Raw genomic sequence first — 13,016 nt, 5'->3', positions numbered from 1 at the left:
CGTGATGATCTTGATCCACCAGGACTAGAGATCTGAGGTGAATCCAGATTGGAGTTGAAGATGAAGTTCTTGGCGACCCACGGTTAAGAGTTGACACTCACTTTTTCGAAAATATTTCAAAGTCCCGATTGGATAAAAGATCGAAAATTTGGCACTTCGAAATCCCGAGAAATCTTCGGGTCCCTGTTTGGGCGCCGGATAGATTTAAATAGATTTGAATTCAGTTTTTAAAAAATGATTCTTATTGAATAACGACTGATGGTCCGGGCGCTCCAAGTGGCTCATGACAATAAAGACAATGCAAATCTAAGAGTTATTACTAATGACTAATTCCACTATTGATCTACATAACTCTGGTACATCCTTTTCGAATGGATTGTACTTTTGTACAAGAATAAATGGTTTAGTTGAAACTTCTATTCCAAACAACTAGCTGAGTTGTTTCTCAACATTTTATTATTATTATTATTATTATCCCTTTTATAAGCATGCTCTTGCGAAAATATTTTTAAAGAAGGGGCACTTTATTATTATTATTATTCTCAGTATTATTATTTTTAGTATTATTACTATTATTATTATTATTATTATTATTATCATTATTATTCAATTATTTCATCACTTACAAAGTGAGCGTTTTTTTATTGTAACCTAAGTTGGCCATTGGCAAGACTTTGGTACATCCCTATTCTGTCAAATTTAAAAAGGATCTAATCATTGACACCGTGCTGAGTACAACCGCCTTTTGAATTCCATGTTTTGCACTCGCCGAGACACCAAGGCAACTGAGGTTCGCTGAAACCTTCTGCCTGATGTAAAGATGCAGATTTTTGCCCAACTTGTTGGGTGACATTGTGTAAAGTGGTAAATTGCAAATCCTCACAGGTAAATGCGGTATTTTTTATATTTATAAGAGCAGTTGCTAAAATCCCTATTTTGCAAATAAATTCGCAAAAAGTTAAGGCCGTCCGGCTCACAAAATTGCTGGCTTCAAACCGCAGCTCTAGCTCAGTGGTAGATGCATGAATTTTTCAAATATGATTAATCACCACAGGGTTCAATGACTGGAGATCATTAATTCTTACCGCTGCTTCCATGAAGTTCTTGAAGAATACCAATAAGGAAGTCAAAAAGATAGTTGGTGACTGATAACCAGTAACTGTAAACTCTAAGGTTCAACTTTACGAAATTTATATTGATTTTAAATTGGTAATCAATAATTTTGATGTAAAGTGGACTGTATTGAATAGAAAAGAAACAAGTGATATCTCTACAGAAACAAGTACATGCAATGAATATATAAAAGAACAACTCACCGAAAATCTGCAGAGTACCTAATGTAATATTTATATTATTGAGCTTACAACTCCCAGGTGAGGTATTCAGGTGTCCCCGAGGTGGGAGATGAATCAAGGATGGTGAAAAGGCAAGCTTAATTGTCATCTACTGTTAGTAAATTCGGCTTCCATCATATAACGTTGCACATATATTTCTGACGAGATATTTTACAATGTCTTCAAAGACTATAGATCGGTGAACTTTCCAATCAAAAAATAATAATTTAAACTAAAGGGAGTTTGGCAAACACTTTTCCAAACGTAGGTTTATGGTGTACGATTTAACATTAACGAAAAAATAATAATTTGAAGAACGATTTTCTTCTGGGAATGATCGACGAATAATATCAATTCCCGACTCGAGGCAAGCTATTACAAAGCGAGACTGAACTGAAAGAAACAGCCTACCAGCTAGTGAGCGCGATGCACTCAAGTGAAAGAAATACGAGCTGAACGAGGAGCGCGCGTCCAATTCAAAAACGAAAAATGAAAACTAGAGCTGGCTCCAACATCCCCCCCCCCGGCTGAAAAGCTATTTTCAGACAAGGCTAGAGAACAAGAAACGAAAAAAACAATGAATAAACGACGAAAGAAATAAAAATAAAACAAAACGAGAATAAAACAAAAATGCAAAAGGAAAATTATTGAGTAGGCAATGGATACAACTTTGTAGCCGGCCTTTTGAAGTGACCATTGGCGCACCGCACCATAGCCACTCGAACGACACCGTCAGCACCGGGAAATACTTCCTCAATCACCCCCAGAGGCCATTTCAACGGTGCGACATTTGGTTGATCCACTAGGACGATTGTACCAACCGTGAGAGGGGTGGAATCCTTACACCATTTCACACGGGTTTGTAATTCATGTAAGTATTCTTTGCGCCAACGACTCCAGAAAGACTGAACCATTTGATTGACTAATTCAAACCGATCCAATCGATTCATTGGACGATCTTCCACATTTAACATAGTAAGGTACTTAAGAGGTGTCAAAGTGAGAAAATGAGCCGGTGTGAGGGCGAGGGGTTCACTTGGATCCGCGCTCATTTGACATAATGGGCATGAGTTAAGTACAGCCTCAATTTGAACTAAGACAGTGTTCAATTCTTCGTAAGTCAACAACTGGTTACCAATTACCTCGAAACAGGTGTGACTTTACTGATTTCATATTCCCCTCCCAAAGACCGCCGAAGTGAGGTGAACCTGGCGGGATGAAATTCCACTCAATGCTATGATCAGCAAGTTCATTCTGGAGCAGGTTTTGATATTCCTTGGAGTTCAGCATCCGTGACAATTTTATTAGCTCATCATAGGCGCCGACGAAGTTGGTACCATTATCGGAATACATGACCTTACAAGGACCTCGTCGAGCAAGGAAACGGCGAAAAGCTGATAAGAACATTTGGGTCGATAAGTCCGAATCTAATTCAATGTGAACGGCTTTAGTTGCCATACAGACAAAAAGACAAATGTACGATTTAAATATGAAAGGATTCCGATGCCTGGCCATGGTGATTCAAATGGGTCCACCATAATCAACTCCACATTGGACGAATGGTTTAGACGACAGAGTTCTACAGGCTGGCAGATTGCCCATTTTCGGCGGTGTAAGAGTGGGACGATAGTGAAAACACTTGTTACATTTTCGTACATGACTCCTTATAAGGACACGGGCTGATAAAATCCAATATTTTTGTCTCAAAATAGACGCCAATAAATGAGGTCCAGCGTGACAGTGCATTTTATGAAAATAATCAATCAAAAGCGTGACCAATGGATCATTTTTCGGTAATATAATCGGATGACAGCTGTCATAATTCAACTCAGAATTTTGTAAACGTCCACCCACACGAATAATATCATGATCAAGAAAGGGTGACAGTTGTTGAAGATGAGAAGTACATTCTTTCCCAGCTTTCAATTCCAGTAATTCTATCGAAAAATGAATTTTTTGTATGACTTTACACAAATGTTTTTCCGCCAAATCGAAATCTAATTCATGAGGTTTAGGCAATAGACGAAGTACTTTCAATATTAACACCATGATACGCAATAGACGTTGGTAGTTGGAACAACGAGCAATTAAAAGATGAATCGAATTAATAGATGAATTTTCTGACTGTACTACAGTGACAATTGAGTGAACCTTGACCTCAGGTAGACACTCTATAGATTCCAGATCGACCTTGACGGGCCAATCACTCTCTTCTAACATTAGCCAAGAGGGGCCAGACCACCACAAATCATGATTAATTATTTCAGAAGGGGATAAACCTCTCGAAATGGGATCAGCTGGGTTTGAATTTCCTGCCACGTGTAACCAGTCGTTGATAGGACAGTCTTGAATTTTCGTAACTCGATTAGCGACGAAAGATTGCCATCTAGATGGACAGCCCCTGATCCAATGTAAGACAACAGTTGAATCCGATAATGCAACAACGCGAGTCACGTGACAACGAAGGCTCAAAACAGAGACAACAACCTGTATTAATTCAGCGAGCAAGAGCGCCGTGCATAATTCGAGCCTAGGTATGGATAAAGTCTTAGATGGCGCGACTTTTGATTTAGCACACAACAATGTGATAGTTGCACGTAGCATATCCATTTGAGATTTTATGTAGATCACACCACCATAACCTAAAGTTGATGCATCACAGAAACCAATGACAGTAATTTTCGAATCATTCATCACTCCTAAATGACGTGGTATGAAGAGATTGGACAATAAAGGGAACTCCTTCTGACATGTCTCCCATTGAAGCGCAATAGAGGGAGGTACTGAATCGTCCCAATCAAGACCAGCATTCCATAATTGTTTAATTAAACATTTAAGAAGCAAAGTTAGGGGTGACAAGAGTCCCAAAGGATCGAAAATGTGTGCTACTACCGATAAAATGTGACGTTTGGTAGGAACAGACTGATTAGGATTCACTGAAAAACAAAACGAATCACTACCAGGTTGCCATTTCAAACCTAGGACAGCCAACAAATTTCCCATCTCGAAATCTTTAGACAAGGCCGATTTTTCATCTTCCGAGAAATCATTCATCAATTCAGGTGAATTGGAACTCCATTTAGTAAGTTCGAATCCGCCTCTCTCGAACATTCTTTAGCCTGACTACAAAGACGATTTGCTTCACCTAAAGAAGACACACTTGTCACCAAATCATCCATAAACATGTCACTCGGAATACGAGCTTTAGCATCAGGAAATTTTCATCTTCTTCTTGAACAAGTTGATGGACAGTTCTGAGAGCTAGAAATGGTGACTCACTCAGACCAAATACAACAGTTTTTAATTCAAAAATTTGTATGGGATCATTGGACGAAAATCTCCATAACAAACGCTGAAATTTGCGACACGATTCATCGACAAGAATCTGTCTATACATCTGCTTTATATCAGCAGTTACAGCGATAGAAAATAACCGAAAATTGACTAACAGAACGAGAATATCCATTTGCAACTTGGGGCCGATATGAAGTATATCATTCAATGATACTCCAGTAGTAGTTTTCGCGCCAGCGTCAAAGACATTACGCAAAGGCGTTGATTGACTCTGAGTTTTGATTACAGCATGATGAGGTATAAAATAACCACTTTTATCACTCTGATTTTTTATCAATTCCATGTGTCCTTGTTTGAGATAATCCAAGAGGACATCATGATACACTAAATGCATGTTTGGATCACGTGCCAGTCGTTTCTCCAAACTGATGAGTCGACGTTCTGACATAGCATAAGAATCACCAAGACAATCAGGGGATTTTGAAAACGATAATGAGACAACGAATCTACCCGAATTTTCACGACGAACGGACGATGCAAAATTCTTCTCGCATTCCAACTCATCAGCAGTGAGTTGTTTCCTACATCTGGAACGCTTTCCACTTCCCAAAATTTTCGAACTAACTTATCCAACGGTGATGTTAGACAAGTCATCAAACACGTTGAATTTTCTGAAAATTTTCTCAAAATCAGAATATGTGGGATCATCCTTAGTATGAACTGAAGCTTCAAATGCCTTTCGAGAAACAGGATCTGAAATTTTCAATGCTTGGAACAGAAATATTGCATCAGATACATCTTCACCTCGTAGGCGTTTTAAAGCAGTAATTGAACCACAGAACTGATCGACTATAGAAACTAAACCTGCACGAGACTCAGATTTTAGACAATTGAATTCGAAAATTTGTTTCAAGTACACTTTGAGAGTGAGCGGGGGTCATTGAACCGCTTAATTAATGCATCCCAAATAATTCATAATTATTAGCAATAGGTGGTAGATGACGTGAAATATTAGCCGCTTCTCCAGATAGTTTGGACACCAGATATTGGACCTTTTGTTGATTTGGAATCGATTTGTTGTCATGAATCATGCATTTAAACATTTCGTAGAATACCGCCCATTTTGATTGATCTCCGTCGAACACAGGAATTTCAATTTTCGGTAAAATATTAGACGAATCCTTATTGGAAGATACAGGTTGAGCCGGGGTAGAAACACTAGGTACAACCTGACTGCATTTTTTCAATTCACTAGCAATTGCTTCCATATGTTCGAACATTTCCATATGTGAACTACTAAATTTGGGTACAAATTCTGGGTCTTTTTCCATTTCAAGCTCCTGTATTTCCATTTCAACAGCTTCATAATCCTGAACAGTTTTAAGAGTGGAACTATAGAGAATTAGAAATTGTTTAGCACTAGCTTCTTCTTTTAAAGCCTTTTTCGACAAATCGAAAGTACGTTGAATACGATAGAAATATTGCTCAAGTTTAGCTCGTTTGAGCTTTAACTTCTTTTCACTCATGATTGGATATTGGAAAGGCCTTAATGATTTTCATTTACTAATTTTCTAATAAAATTACGAATGCAACAATGAACGATTTTCATTGATGATTCAAGCAAGCAAAATGATAATGTTAGTACAAATTGAACAGAGAAAGCTCAATAGACGAAGCAAGCTAAGCGATAACGTTATCAGCATTGCAAAGTAACGGTTCCGATCGGACAATAGAGATAAGAGTGAACCAACTTGATCGGCTCAATTCATAATGTACAAACAGGTTTGAACCCTAGCATGCACAAACGATTTACAATAAAATTGGATGAGTGCTTGCCAAATATTGAATAAAAAATAGCCAATAAAATCCGGCCTGGAGACCAATGTAAACTCTAAGGTTCAACTTTACGAAATTTATATTGATTTTGAATTGGTAATCAATAATTTTGATGTAAAGTGGACTGTATTGAATAGAAAAGAAACAAGTGATATCTCTACAGAAACAAGTACATGCAATGAATATATAAAAGAACAACTCACCGAAAATCTGCAGAGTACCTAATGTAATATTTATATTATTGAGCTTACAACTCCCAGGTAAGGTATTCAGGTGTCCCCGAGGTAGGAGATGAATCAAGGATGGTGAAAAGGCAAGCTTAATTGTCATCTACTGTTGGTGAATTCGGCTTCCATCATATAACGTTGCACATATATTTCTGACGAGATATTTACAATGTCTTTAAAGACTATAGATCGGTGAACTTTCCAATCAAAAAATAATAATTTAAACTAAAGGGAGTTTGGCAAACACTCTTCCAAACGTAGGTTTATGGTGTACGATTCAACATTAACGAAAAAATAATAATTTGAAGAACGATTTTCTTCTGGGAATGATCGACGAATAATATCAATTCCCGACTTGAGGCAAGCTATTACAAAGCGAGACTGAACTGAAAGAAACAGCCTACCGGCTAGTGAGCGTGACGCACTCAAGTGAAAGAAATACGAATTGAACGAGGAGCGCGCGTCCAATTCAAAAACGAAAAATGAAAACTAGAGCTGGCTCCAACAGTAACCATGTATCCAATCGAGAATAATGAAGACCAACTATGGTTTTTTCCAGTTGATTTTTGAAATGCTCGTCATGAATACAGGTATTCACCAATTTATCCTTCTGAAATTCCTTAGAACTTACAATGCCAGTTCTTGAAGTTCTCTGGATCCTTATATGATAAAACTGGAACCTTATTAATATAATTATCAATATGATTTTTCTGGCGGACTAGTATGACTATCATCAAAGGATGATAAGTAATGAATGCTCTCAATAAGATCAATATTAATAATTGATTCACTAATGTGCTGCTGACGAATATTTCTGGTACCAAGACAGCTCAAACTGTATATCACGAGATGAATTGGGATATAATAAAAACTTCTATTCCAAACAACTATCTGAGTTGTTTCTCAACATTTTATTATTATTATTATCCCTTTTATAAGCATGCTCTTGCGGAAATATTTTTAAAGAAGGGGCACTTTATTATTATTATTATTATCATTATTATTCTCAGTATTATTATTATTTTTAGTATTATTACTATCATTATTATTATTATTATCATTATTATTCAATTATTTCATCACTTACAAAGTGAGCGTTTTTTTATTGTAACCTAAGTTGGCCATTGGCAAGACTTTGGTACATCCCTATTCTGTCAAATTTAAAAAGGATCTAATCATTGACACCGTGCTGAGTACAACCGCCTTTTGAATTCCATGTTTTGCACTCGCCGAGACACCAAGGCAACTGAGGTTCGCTGAAACCTTCTGCCTGATGTAAAGATGCAGATTTTTGCCCCACTTGTTGGGTGACATTGTGTAAAGTGGTAAATTGCAAATCCTTACAGGTGATGCGGTATTTTTTATATTCATAAGAGCAGTTGCTAAAATCCCTATTTTGCAAATAAATTCGCAAAAAGTTAAGGCCGTCCGGCTCACAAAATTGGTGGCTTCAAACCGCAGCTCTAGCTCAGTGGTAGATGCATGAATTTTCCAAATATGATTAATCACCACAGGGTTCAATGACTGGTGATCATTAATTCTTACCGCTGCTTCCATGAAGTTCTTGAAGAATACCAATAAGGAAGTCAAAAAGATAGTTGGTGACTGATAACCAGTAACCATGTATCCAATCGAGAATAATGAAGACCAACTATGGTTTTTTCCAGTTGATTTTTGAAACGCTCGTCATGATTACAGGTATTCACCAATTTATCCTTCTGAAATTCCTTAGAACTTACAATGCCAGTTCTTGAAGTTCTCTGGATCCTTATATGATAAAACTGGAACCTTATTAATATAATTATCAATATGATTTTTCTGGCGGACTAGTATGACTATCATCAAAGGATGATAAGTAATGAATGCTCTCAATAAGATCAATATTAATAATTGATTCACTAATGTGCTGCTGACGAATATTTCTTGGTACCAAGACAGCTCAAACTGTATATCACGAGATGAATTGGGATATAATAAAAACTTCTATGATTTTGTATGCTGACATAAAACATGAAATATATTCCCATAAAATATGGTAATATATATATAAAAAAATTCTTATTTCTATAATTTTCTTTAAATAAATTCTTTCCTATAATTTGAATAATTATCACAAGGCTCAATAGCATTCACAGTTGTGAGCTTTAAAAATTATAAATTTGTATTTAATACTGATACATGGACTTCAAGTCAATTCAGAATTCTACAATTTGAAACCTGTTCGGTCTATAGATTTAACATGACATACTTTAATCAATGAGCAAGTAATAATTAACAATTCAATGATCTCAGGATTTTTATGAGTTCATGCTGTGCATGGAAGTAAGCTTCCTACATAAATCAAATAAATTCATAAAACGTTCTCATAGACTATATGATAGCACTCAACACGTTGCAAATTTTTTAAACTTGAATTAATCTATATAGCGCTTTGATCAATTCCCCAATTCACTATTAAAAGGCCTTTAAACATGAGCTCGTTTAAACTAACACTCACAGTAGTGATGTTCTTGGATTTCTTGAGGAGTAAATTAATTATTTTCAATAATCAATTATGCAGGTCTATGTCATCTCTGCTGGGCTTGCGCATGGTCCAGATTTCTTATAAATTTCTCTCAGTATTATGAATATATTTATAGGAACAGATTTCAATTGAGAAATCTTCAGCAACACTGAGTTCACAGATAAACAAACATTAATTACAAATATTTCACATTTAAAAAAGGGTTTGGCTTGATGATTTTAAAATGTAATAGGAAGAAAGAACCCTAATTTCCATGTGCGTCCTCACAGATCGGGATCACAAGCCAAAGAGAAATGATTTTCAGAGAAATTTCATCTCTTCCTTGAATGATTTGTAAGCTTCCTTCTGATTGGTTTTCTAATTTTAGTAAGACTCAATATAATTGGTTACTTCAGATTCAGGGTTTCTCCAACTTTGTTATAGGAACATAAATAAGAAGTTTTTATATAAATAAATTGAGTGATTGTCTTAGATTATTCCAATAAATAAATCTCGATATATGATACTATAAAGTAGTGTACATATAATTTTTTATATGAGCTTTGTGTACTCTTGGTTTTCATACTTTTCTAGATTGCAATAAATACTCATGCGGCAATAATAGTTGTCCCTATTTATTGACATAAACCTTTCCTAGTGTATATAATACATATTTTGTGAGTGAACTTTATAATTCAATTTATACTGTTTGATCGAGCAATCAGCTGATTCGTTAGGTATCGATTCAAAGAACTGTTGATTTATCCTAGATCGATTGATTCATTTAAAACAAAAACAAAGAATTCTAACCTCAAATGTACATGCAAACTTTTATTTTTTATGATCTGTCAATAATAAATAAGCCTTTTTATAATTTTCAATTCTGCCAATGAATCCTCATTATTGTTGAATTACAATTTTGCATGATTTACTTATTGCTTTAGATAATATGATTACTCTTTATAACTAATAACATTCGATTTTACTTGAGTGGTACTTTGACTAGGCTATCTTCCCTTTCTATTTTATAATTCTTTTAAAGCTCAATAGTTCATTTCGAGAATATTTTGTGGTGCTAAAATACCACGTGACACTGATCACTCCAAAAGTAGAGATAATTAGAGGGACAGTTGTAGCTTTTTCCTGCTCCCAGACATCCCTGATTCCAGCAGCCAGGGGGAGATACTTGGATATTTGCTTATTGTAATATTGTTCCAAATTGTGGCAACATGGTATGCCAACATCAATCAAAACCCTGGCTGTCTTGTCCATGAGGATAATGTCTGGCCGGTTGTGCACAACTGTCCTGTCAGTCAGCACAGAGCGATCCCAATACATCTTGTGTGTATCATTCTCAAGTAATAAAAGTGGCTTGTATAGATAGTATGGCAGTTTTTGATCCACTAGACCAAACTTCAGGGCAAGATCCTGGTGTAGGATCCCAGCAACAGAGTTGTGGCGCCTCAAGTAGTCTGAAGCTGTCATCAACTGACAAGCTGACATGATGTGTTGCAATGTTTCGGGAGCCATACCACATCTTCTACACAAGTCACCATTTATAGGCAGCTTCAATGTATACTTCTTGTACTTCTTAGTAGCTATTACTTAATCTTGAATAGCTATCATAAAGCCTTCTTCTTATTATTATTATCATTATTATTATTTTTATTATTATTATTATTATTATCCTGTTTGAGGTTTTGCTTGACCACTCTTCCCCTGGGCTCCAACCCCCAAAAGGAGAGTGACAAGCGATTTTACCAGAGTGATTGCTCCACATGTCCATGTGGTAAACGATCATACTGGGTCCGTTACCATTAAATCGTTTGCACTGAGTAGATGTAATGAATCAAGGATGACAGCCTTCTCCATTTGACCTGCGAGTGCAGCAGCAGCTCTCTCACAGGCTGCAATGGTTTTAAGGTTGACCAAAAACGAGGGTCTCATGCCACCCAAAACTCCTATAATCAACACCACCATTCTTATGGAGTAGCCTGGGTTAAGCCTGCGCAGCTCTATTAATAGGTCTTGATATTTTGCCTGTTTTTCCTCCTCCTTGCTGACAATGTTGCCTTCAGCAGGTGCTGAGAACTCGATTACATACATTGTCTTTGCCACTTTGTCAAGGAGGACAACATCAGGCTTTGTGGCTCTTAAAAGCCTGGTGGTGGAGAATGAGTAATTCCAATACACTCGGCACCTTTCATTCCCCACAACAGACTCAATCTTCCCTGGGGCATAAGGCAGCACTGGTGTTTTGTCAATACCATATGAGTGTCTAAGATGGTAATAGAGCACTCGCAGAGCAGCATTATGTCTATGGATGTAGCTCACAGCTGCATGAACAGAGCACGATGATAAGATGACACACCCTGCAACTGATATCTGGGACATCCATGTGCATTACTCTGCTACGGTATGACAAGGTGTTGATGACACCATCTTGGTATCCCAGTATGAAACCCTCAGTCTCAGATTTCAAGGCTGCTAACTTCATAAAAGCAAAAGTCAGCGTTTTGGACAAGCCCTGCTCCTCGATATGCCTATAGAAGACACCATGCAAGGACTTGTCCTTATGCTGCCGCAAAAGAAGTCTAGACTCAGCAGTCTTTACTCTAGCCCTTAGTTGATTATGCTGAAGCCCTTCCTCCCTCTCAGTGTTGAAATCGAGACCAAGGGCATATGAATTTCTCTTGCTTCTCCCTTCAGCTTGAATCCATGTGTTGTGAAATTGAGTAATGCAGACAATGGGTTCAGAGCTAAACAAAACCACAATGGGCTCAAACCATCCCCTTGGAAAATACCTTGACAGACTGGTATAGTACTGGTCTGAATTTGTCCAGCATTACTTCTCATTTTCAGCACTGTCCCCCACATCGACATGAGATGCTTCAGCAGCATTATGACTGAGTTGTCAATTGAATATACAGGACTTTAATCAACCAGGAGTGAGGGACACTGTCAAAGGCTTTTCGGTAGTCAATATAAGCCATATGAATATGCCTTTTCTTTTTGACAGCTTGTCCCATTGTCACTGAGTCAATGGTCAAAACCTCCTTGCAGCCCAGCCCACCTTTCATACAGCCTTTCTGCTCATCAGCAAGCAGTCTCTCCCGACTCAAGTATGACTGCACTTGATCTGTTATACATGCAGTGAGAACCTTGTGTAGTGTACATTGGCAAGTGATTGGCCTATATTGGGAAGGGTCATGAGTTCTATCATTTTTAGGAAGCAAGTATGTCACTCCTTTGGTGAGAAATTGTGGAACTCTGTTGGGACTCTCAAGAAATGAGGAAAAGTAACTTGCTATGGATTGATGGAAGATTGGAAGTCTTTTCAACCAAAAATTGTGGAGCTTGTCTGGTCCAGGCGCAGACCAGTTGCTGGTTTTTGAGATTGCGTTTTCAACTTCAGCTGTTCCAATCAATATTCTCGGCATTTGTTGAGCTCCAGCCACTCTATCTCTTTCATTCTGAATCCATAGAGCATTTTGATTATGATCCCTGCCACCCGCCCACAAACACTCTCCAGTACTTCTCAACCTCACTCAGCTGTGGATGCTCTCCTCCATCTTCAACCTGTTCTCCACTTAGGCTCCTGTAGAAAATCTTCTCACTTTTTTGAAACTTATAATTATCCTCCTTCCTTCTCAATGATATTCTGTAACGTTTCAGCCTATTAGCCTTAACAGCCAGCTTCTGAGTGAGGGTATCTAGCATCTCTTGAGGGGTTCTATTCAATGGATCCCTGTTGATGTGATGTGATGCTTCTCTTCTCAATTGTTGGTAAGCATGAACATCCTTTCTTGATCTATTACCTTG

General features: G+C 37.3%; 1 protein-coding gene and 1 long non-coding RNA gene across 2 annotated transcripts in view; both read left to right on the top strand.

Annotated features, from left to right (window-relative positions):
• Positions 1-7,132, top strand: part of LOC120353046 — a 56,257-nt gene extending 49,125 nt beyond the window's left edge. Inside the window, exons 3-4 of the long non-coding RNA XR_005572160.1 lie at positions 3,167-3,172; positions 7,122-7,132. This is a non-coding gene — a long non-coding RNA (uncharacterized LOC120353046). The remainder of the gene's footprint in view (positions 1-3,166; positions 3,173-7,121) is intronic.
• Positions 1-13,016, top strand: part of LOC111053928 — a 239,205-nt gene that overhangs the window by 109,075 nt on the left and 117,114 nt on the right. The gene's annotated exons all lie outside the window — the stretch shown is intronic.

The sequence above is a fragment of the Nilaparvata lugens genome, chromosome 9, assembly GCF_014356525.2.
Source record: "Nilaparvata lugens isolate BPH chromosome 9, ASM1435652v1, whole genome shotgun sequence".
NCBI lineage: Eukaryota > Metazoa > Arthropoda > Insecta > Hemiptera > Delphacidae > Nilaparvata > Nilaparvata lugens.
This window is presented reverse-complemented; position numbering and strand designations above follow the sequence as displayed.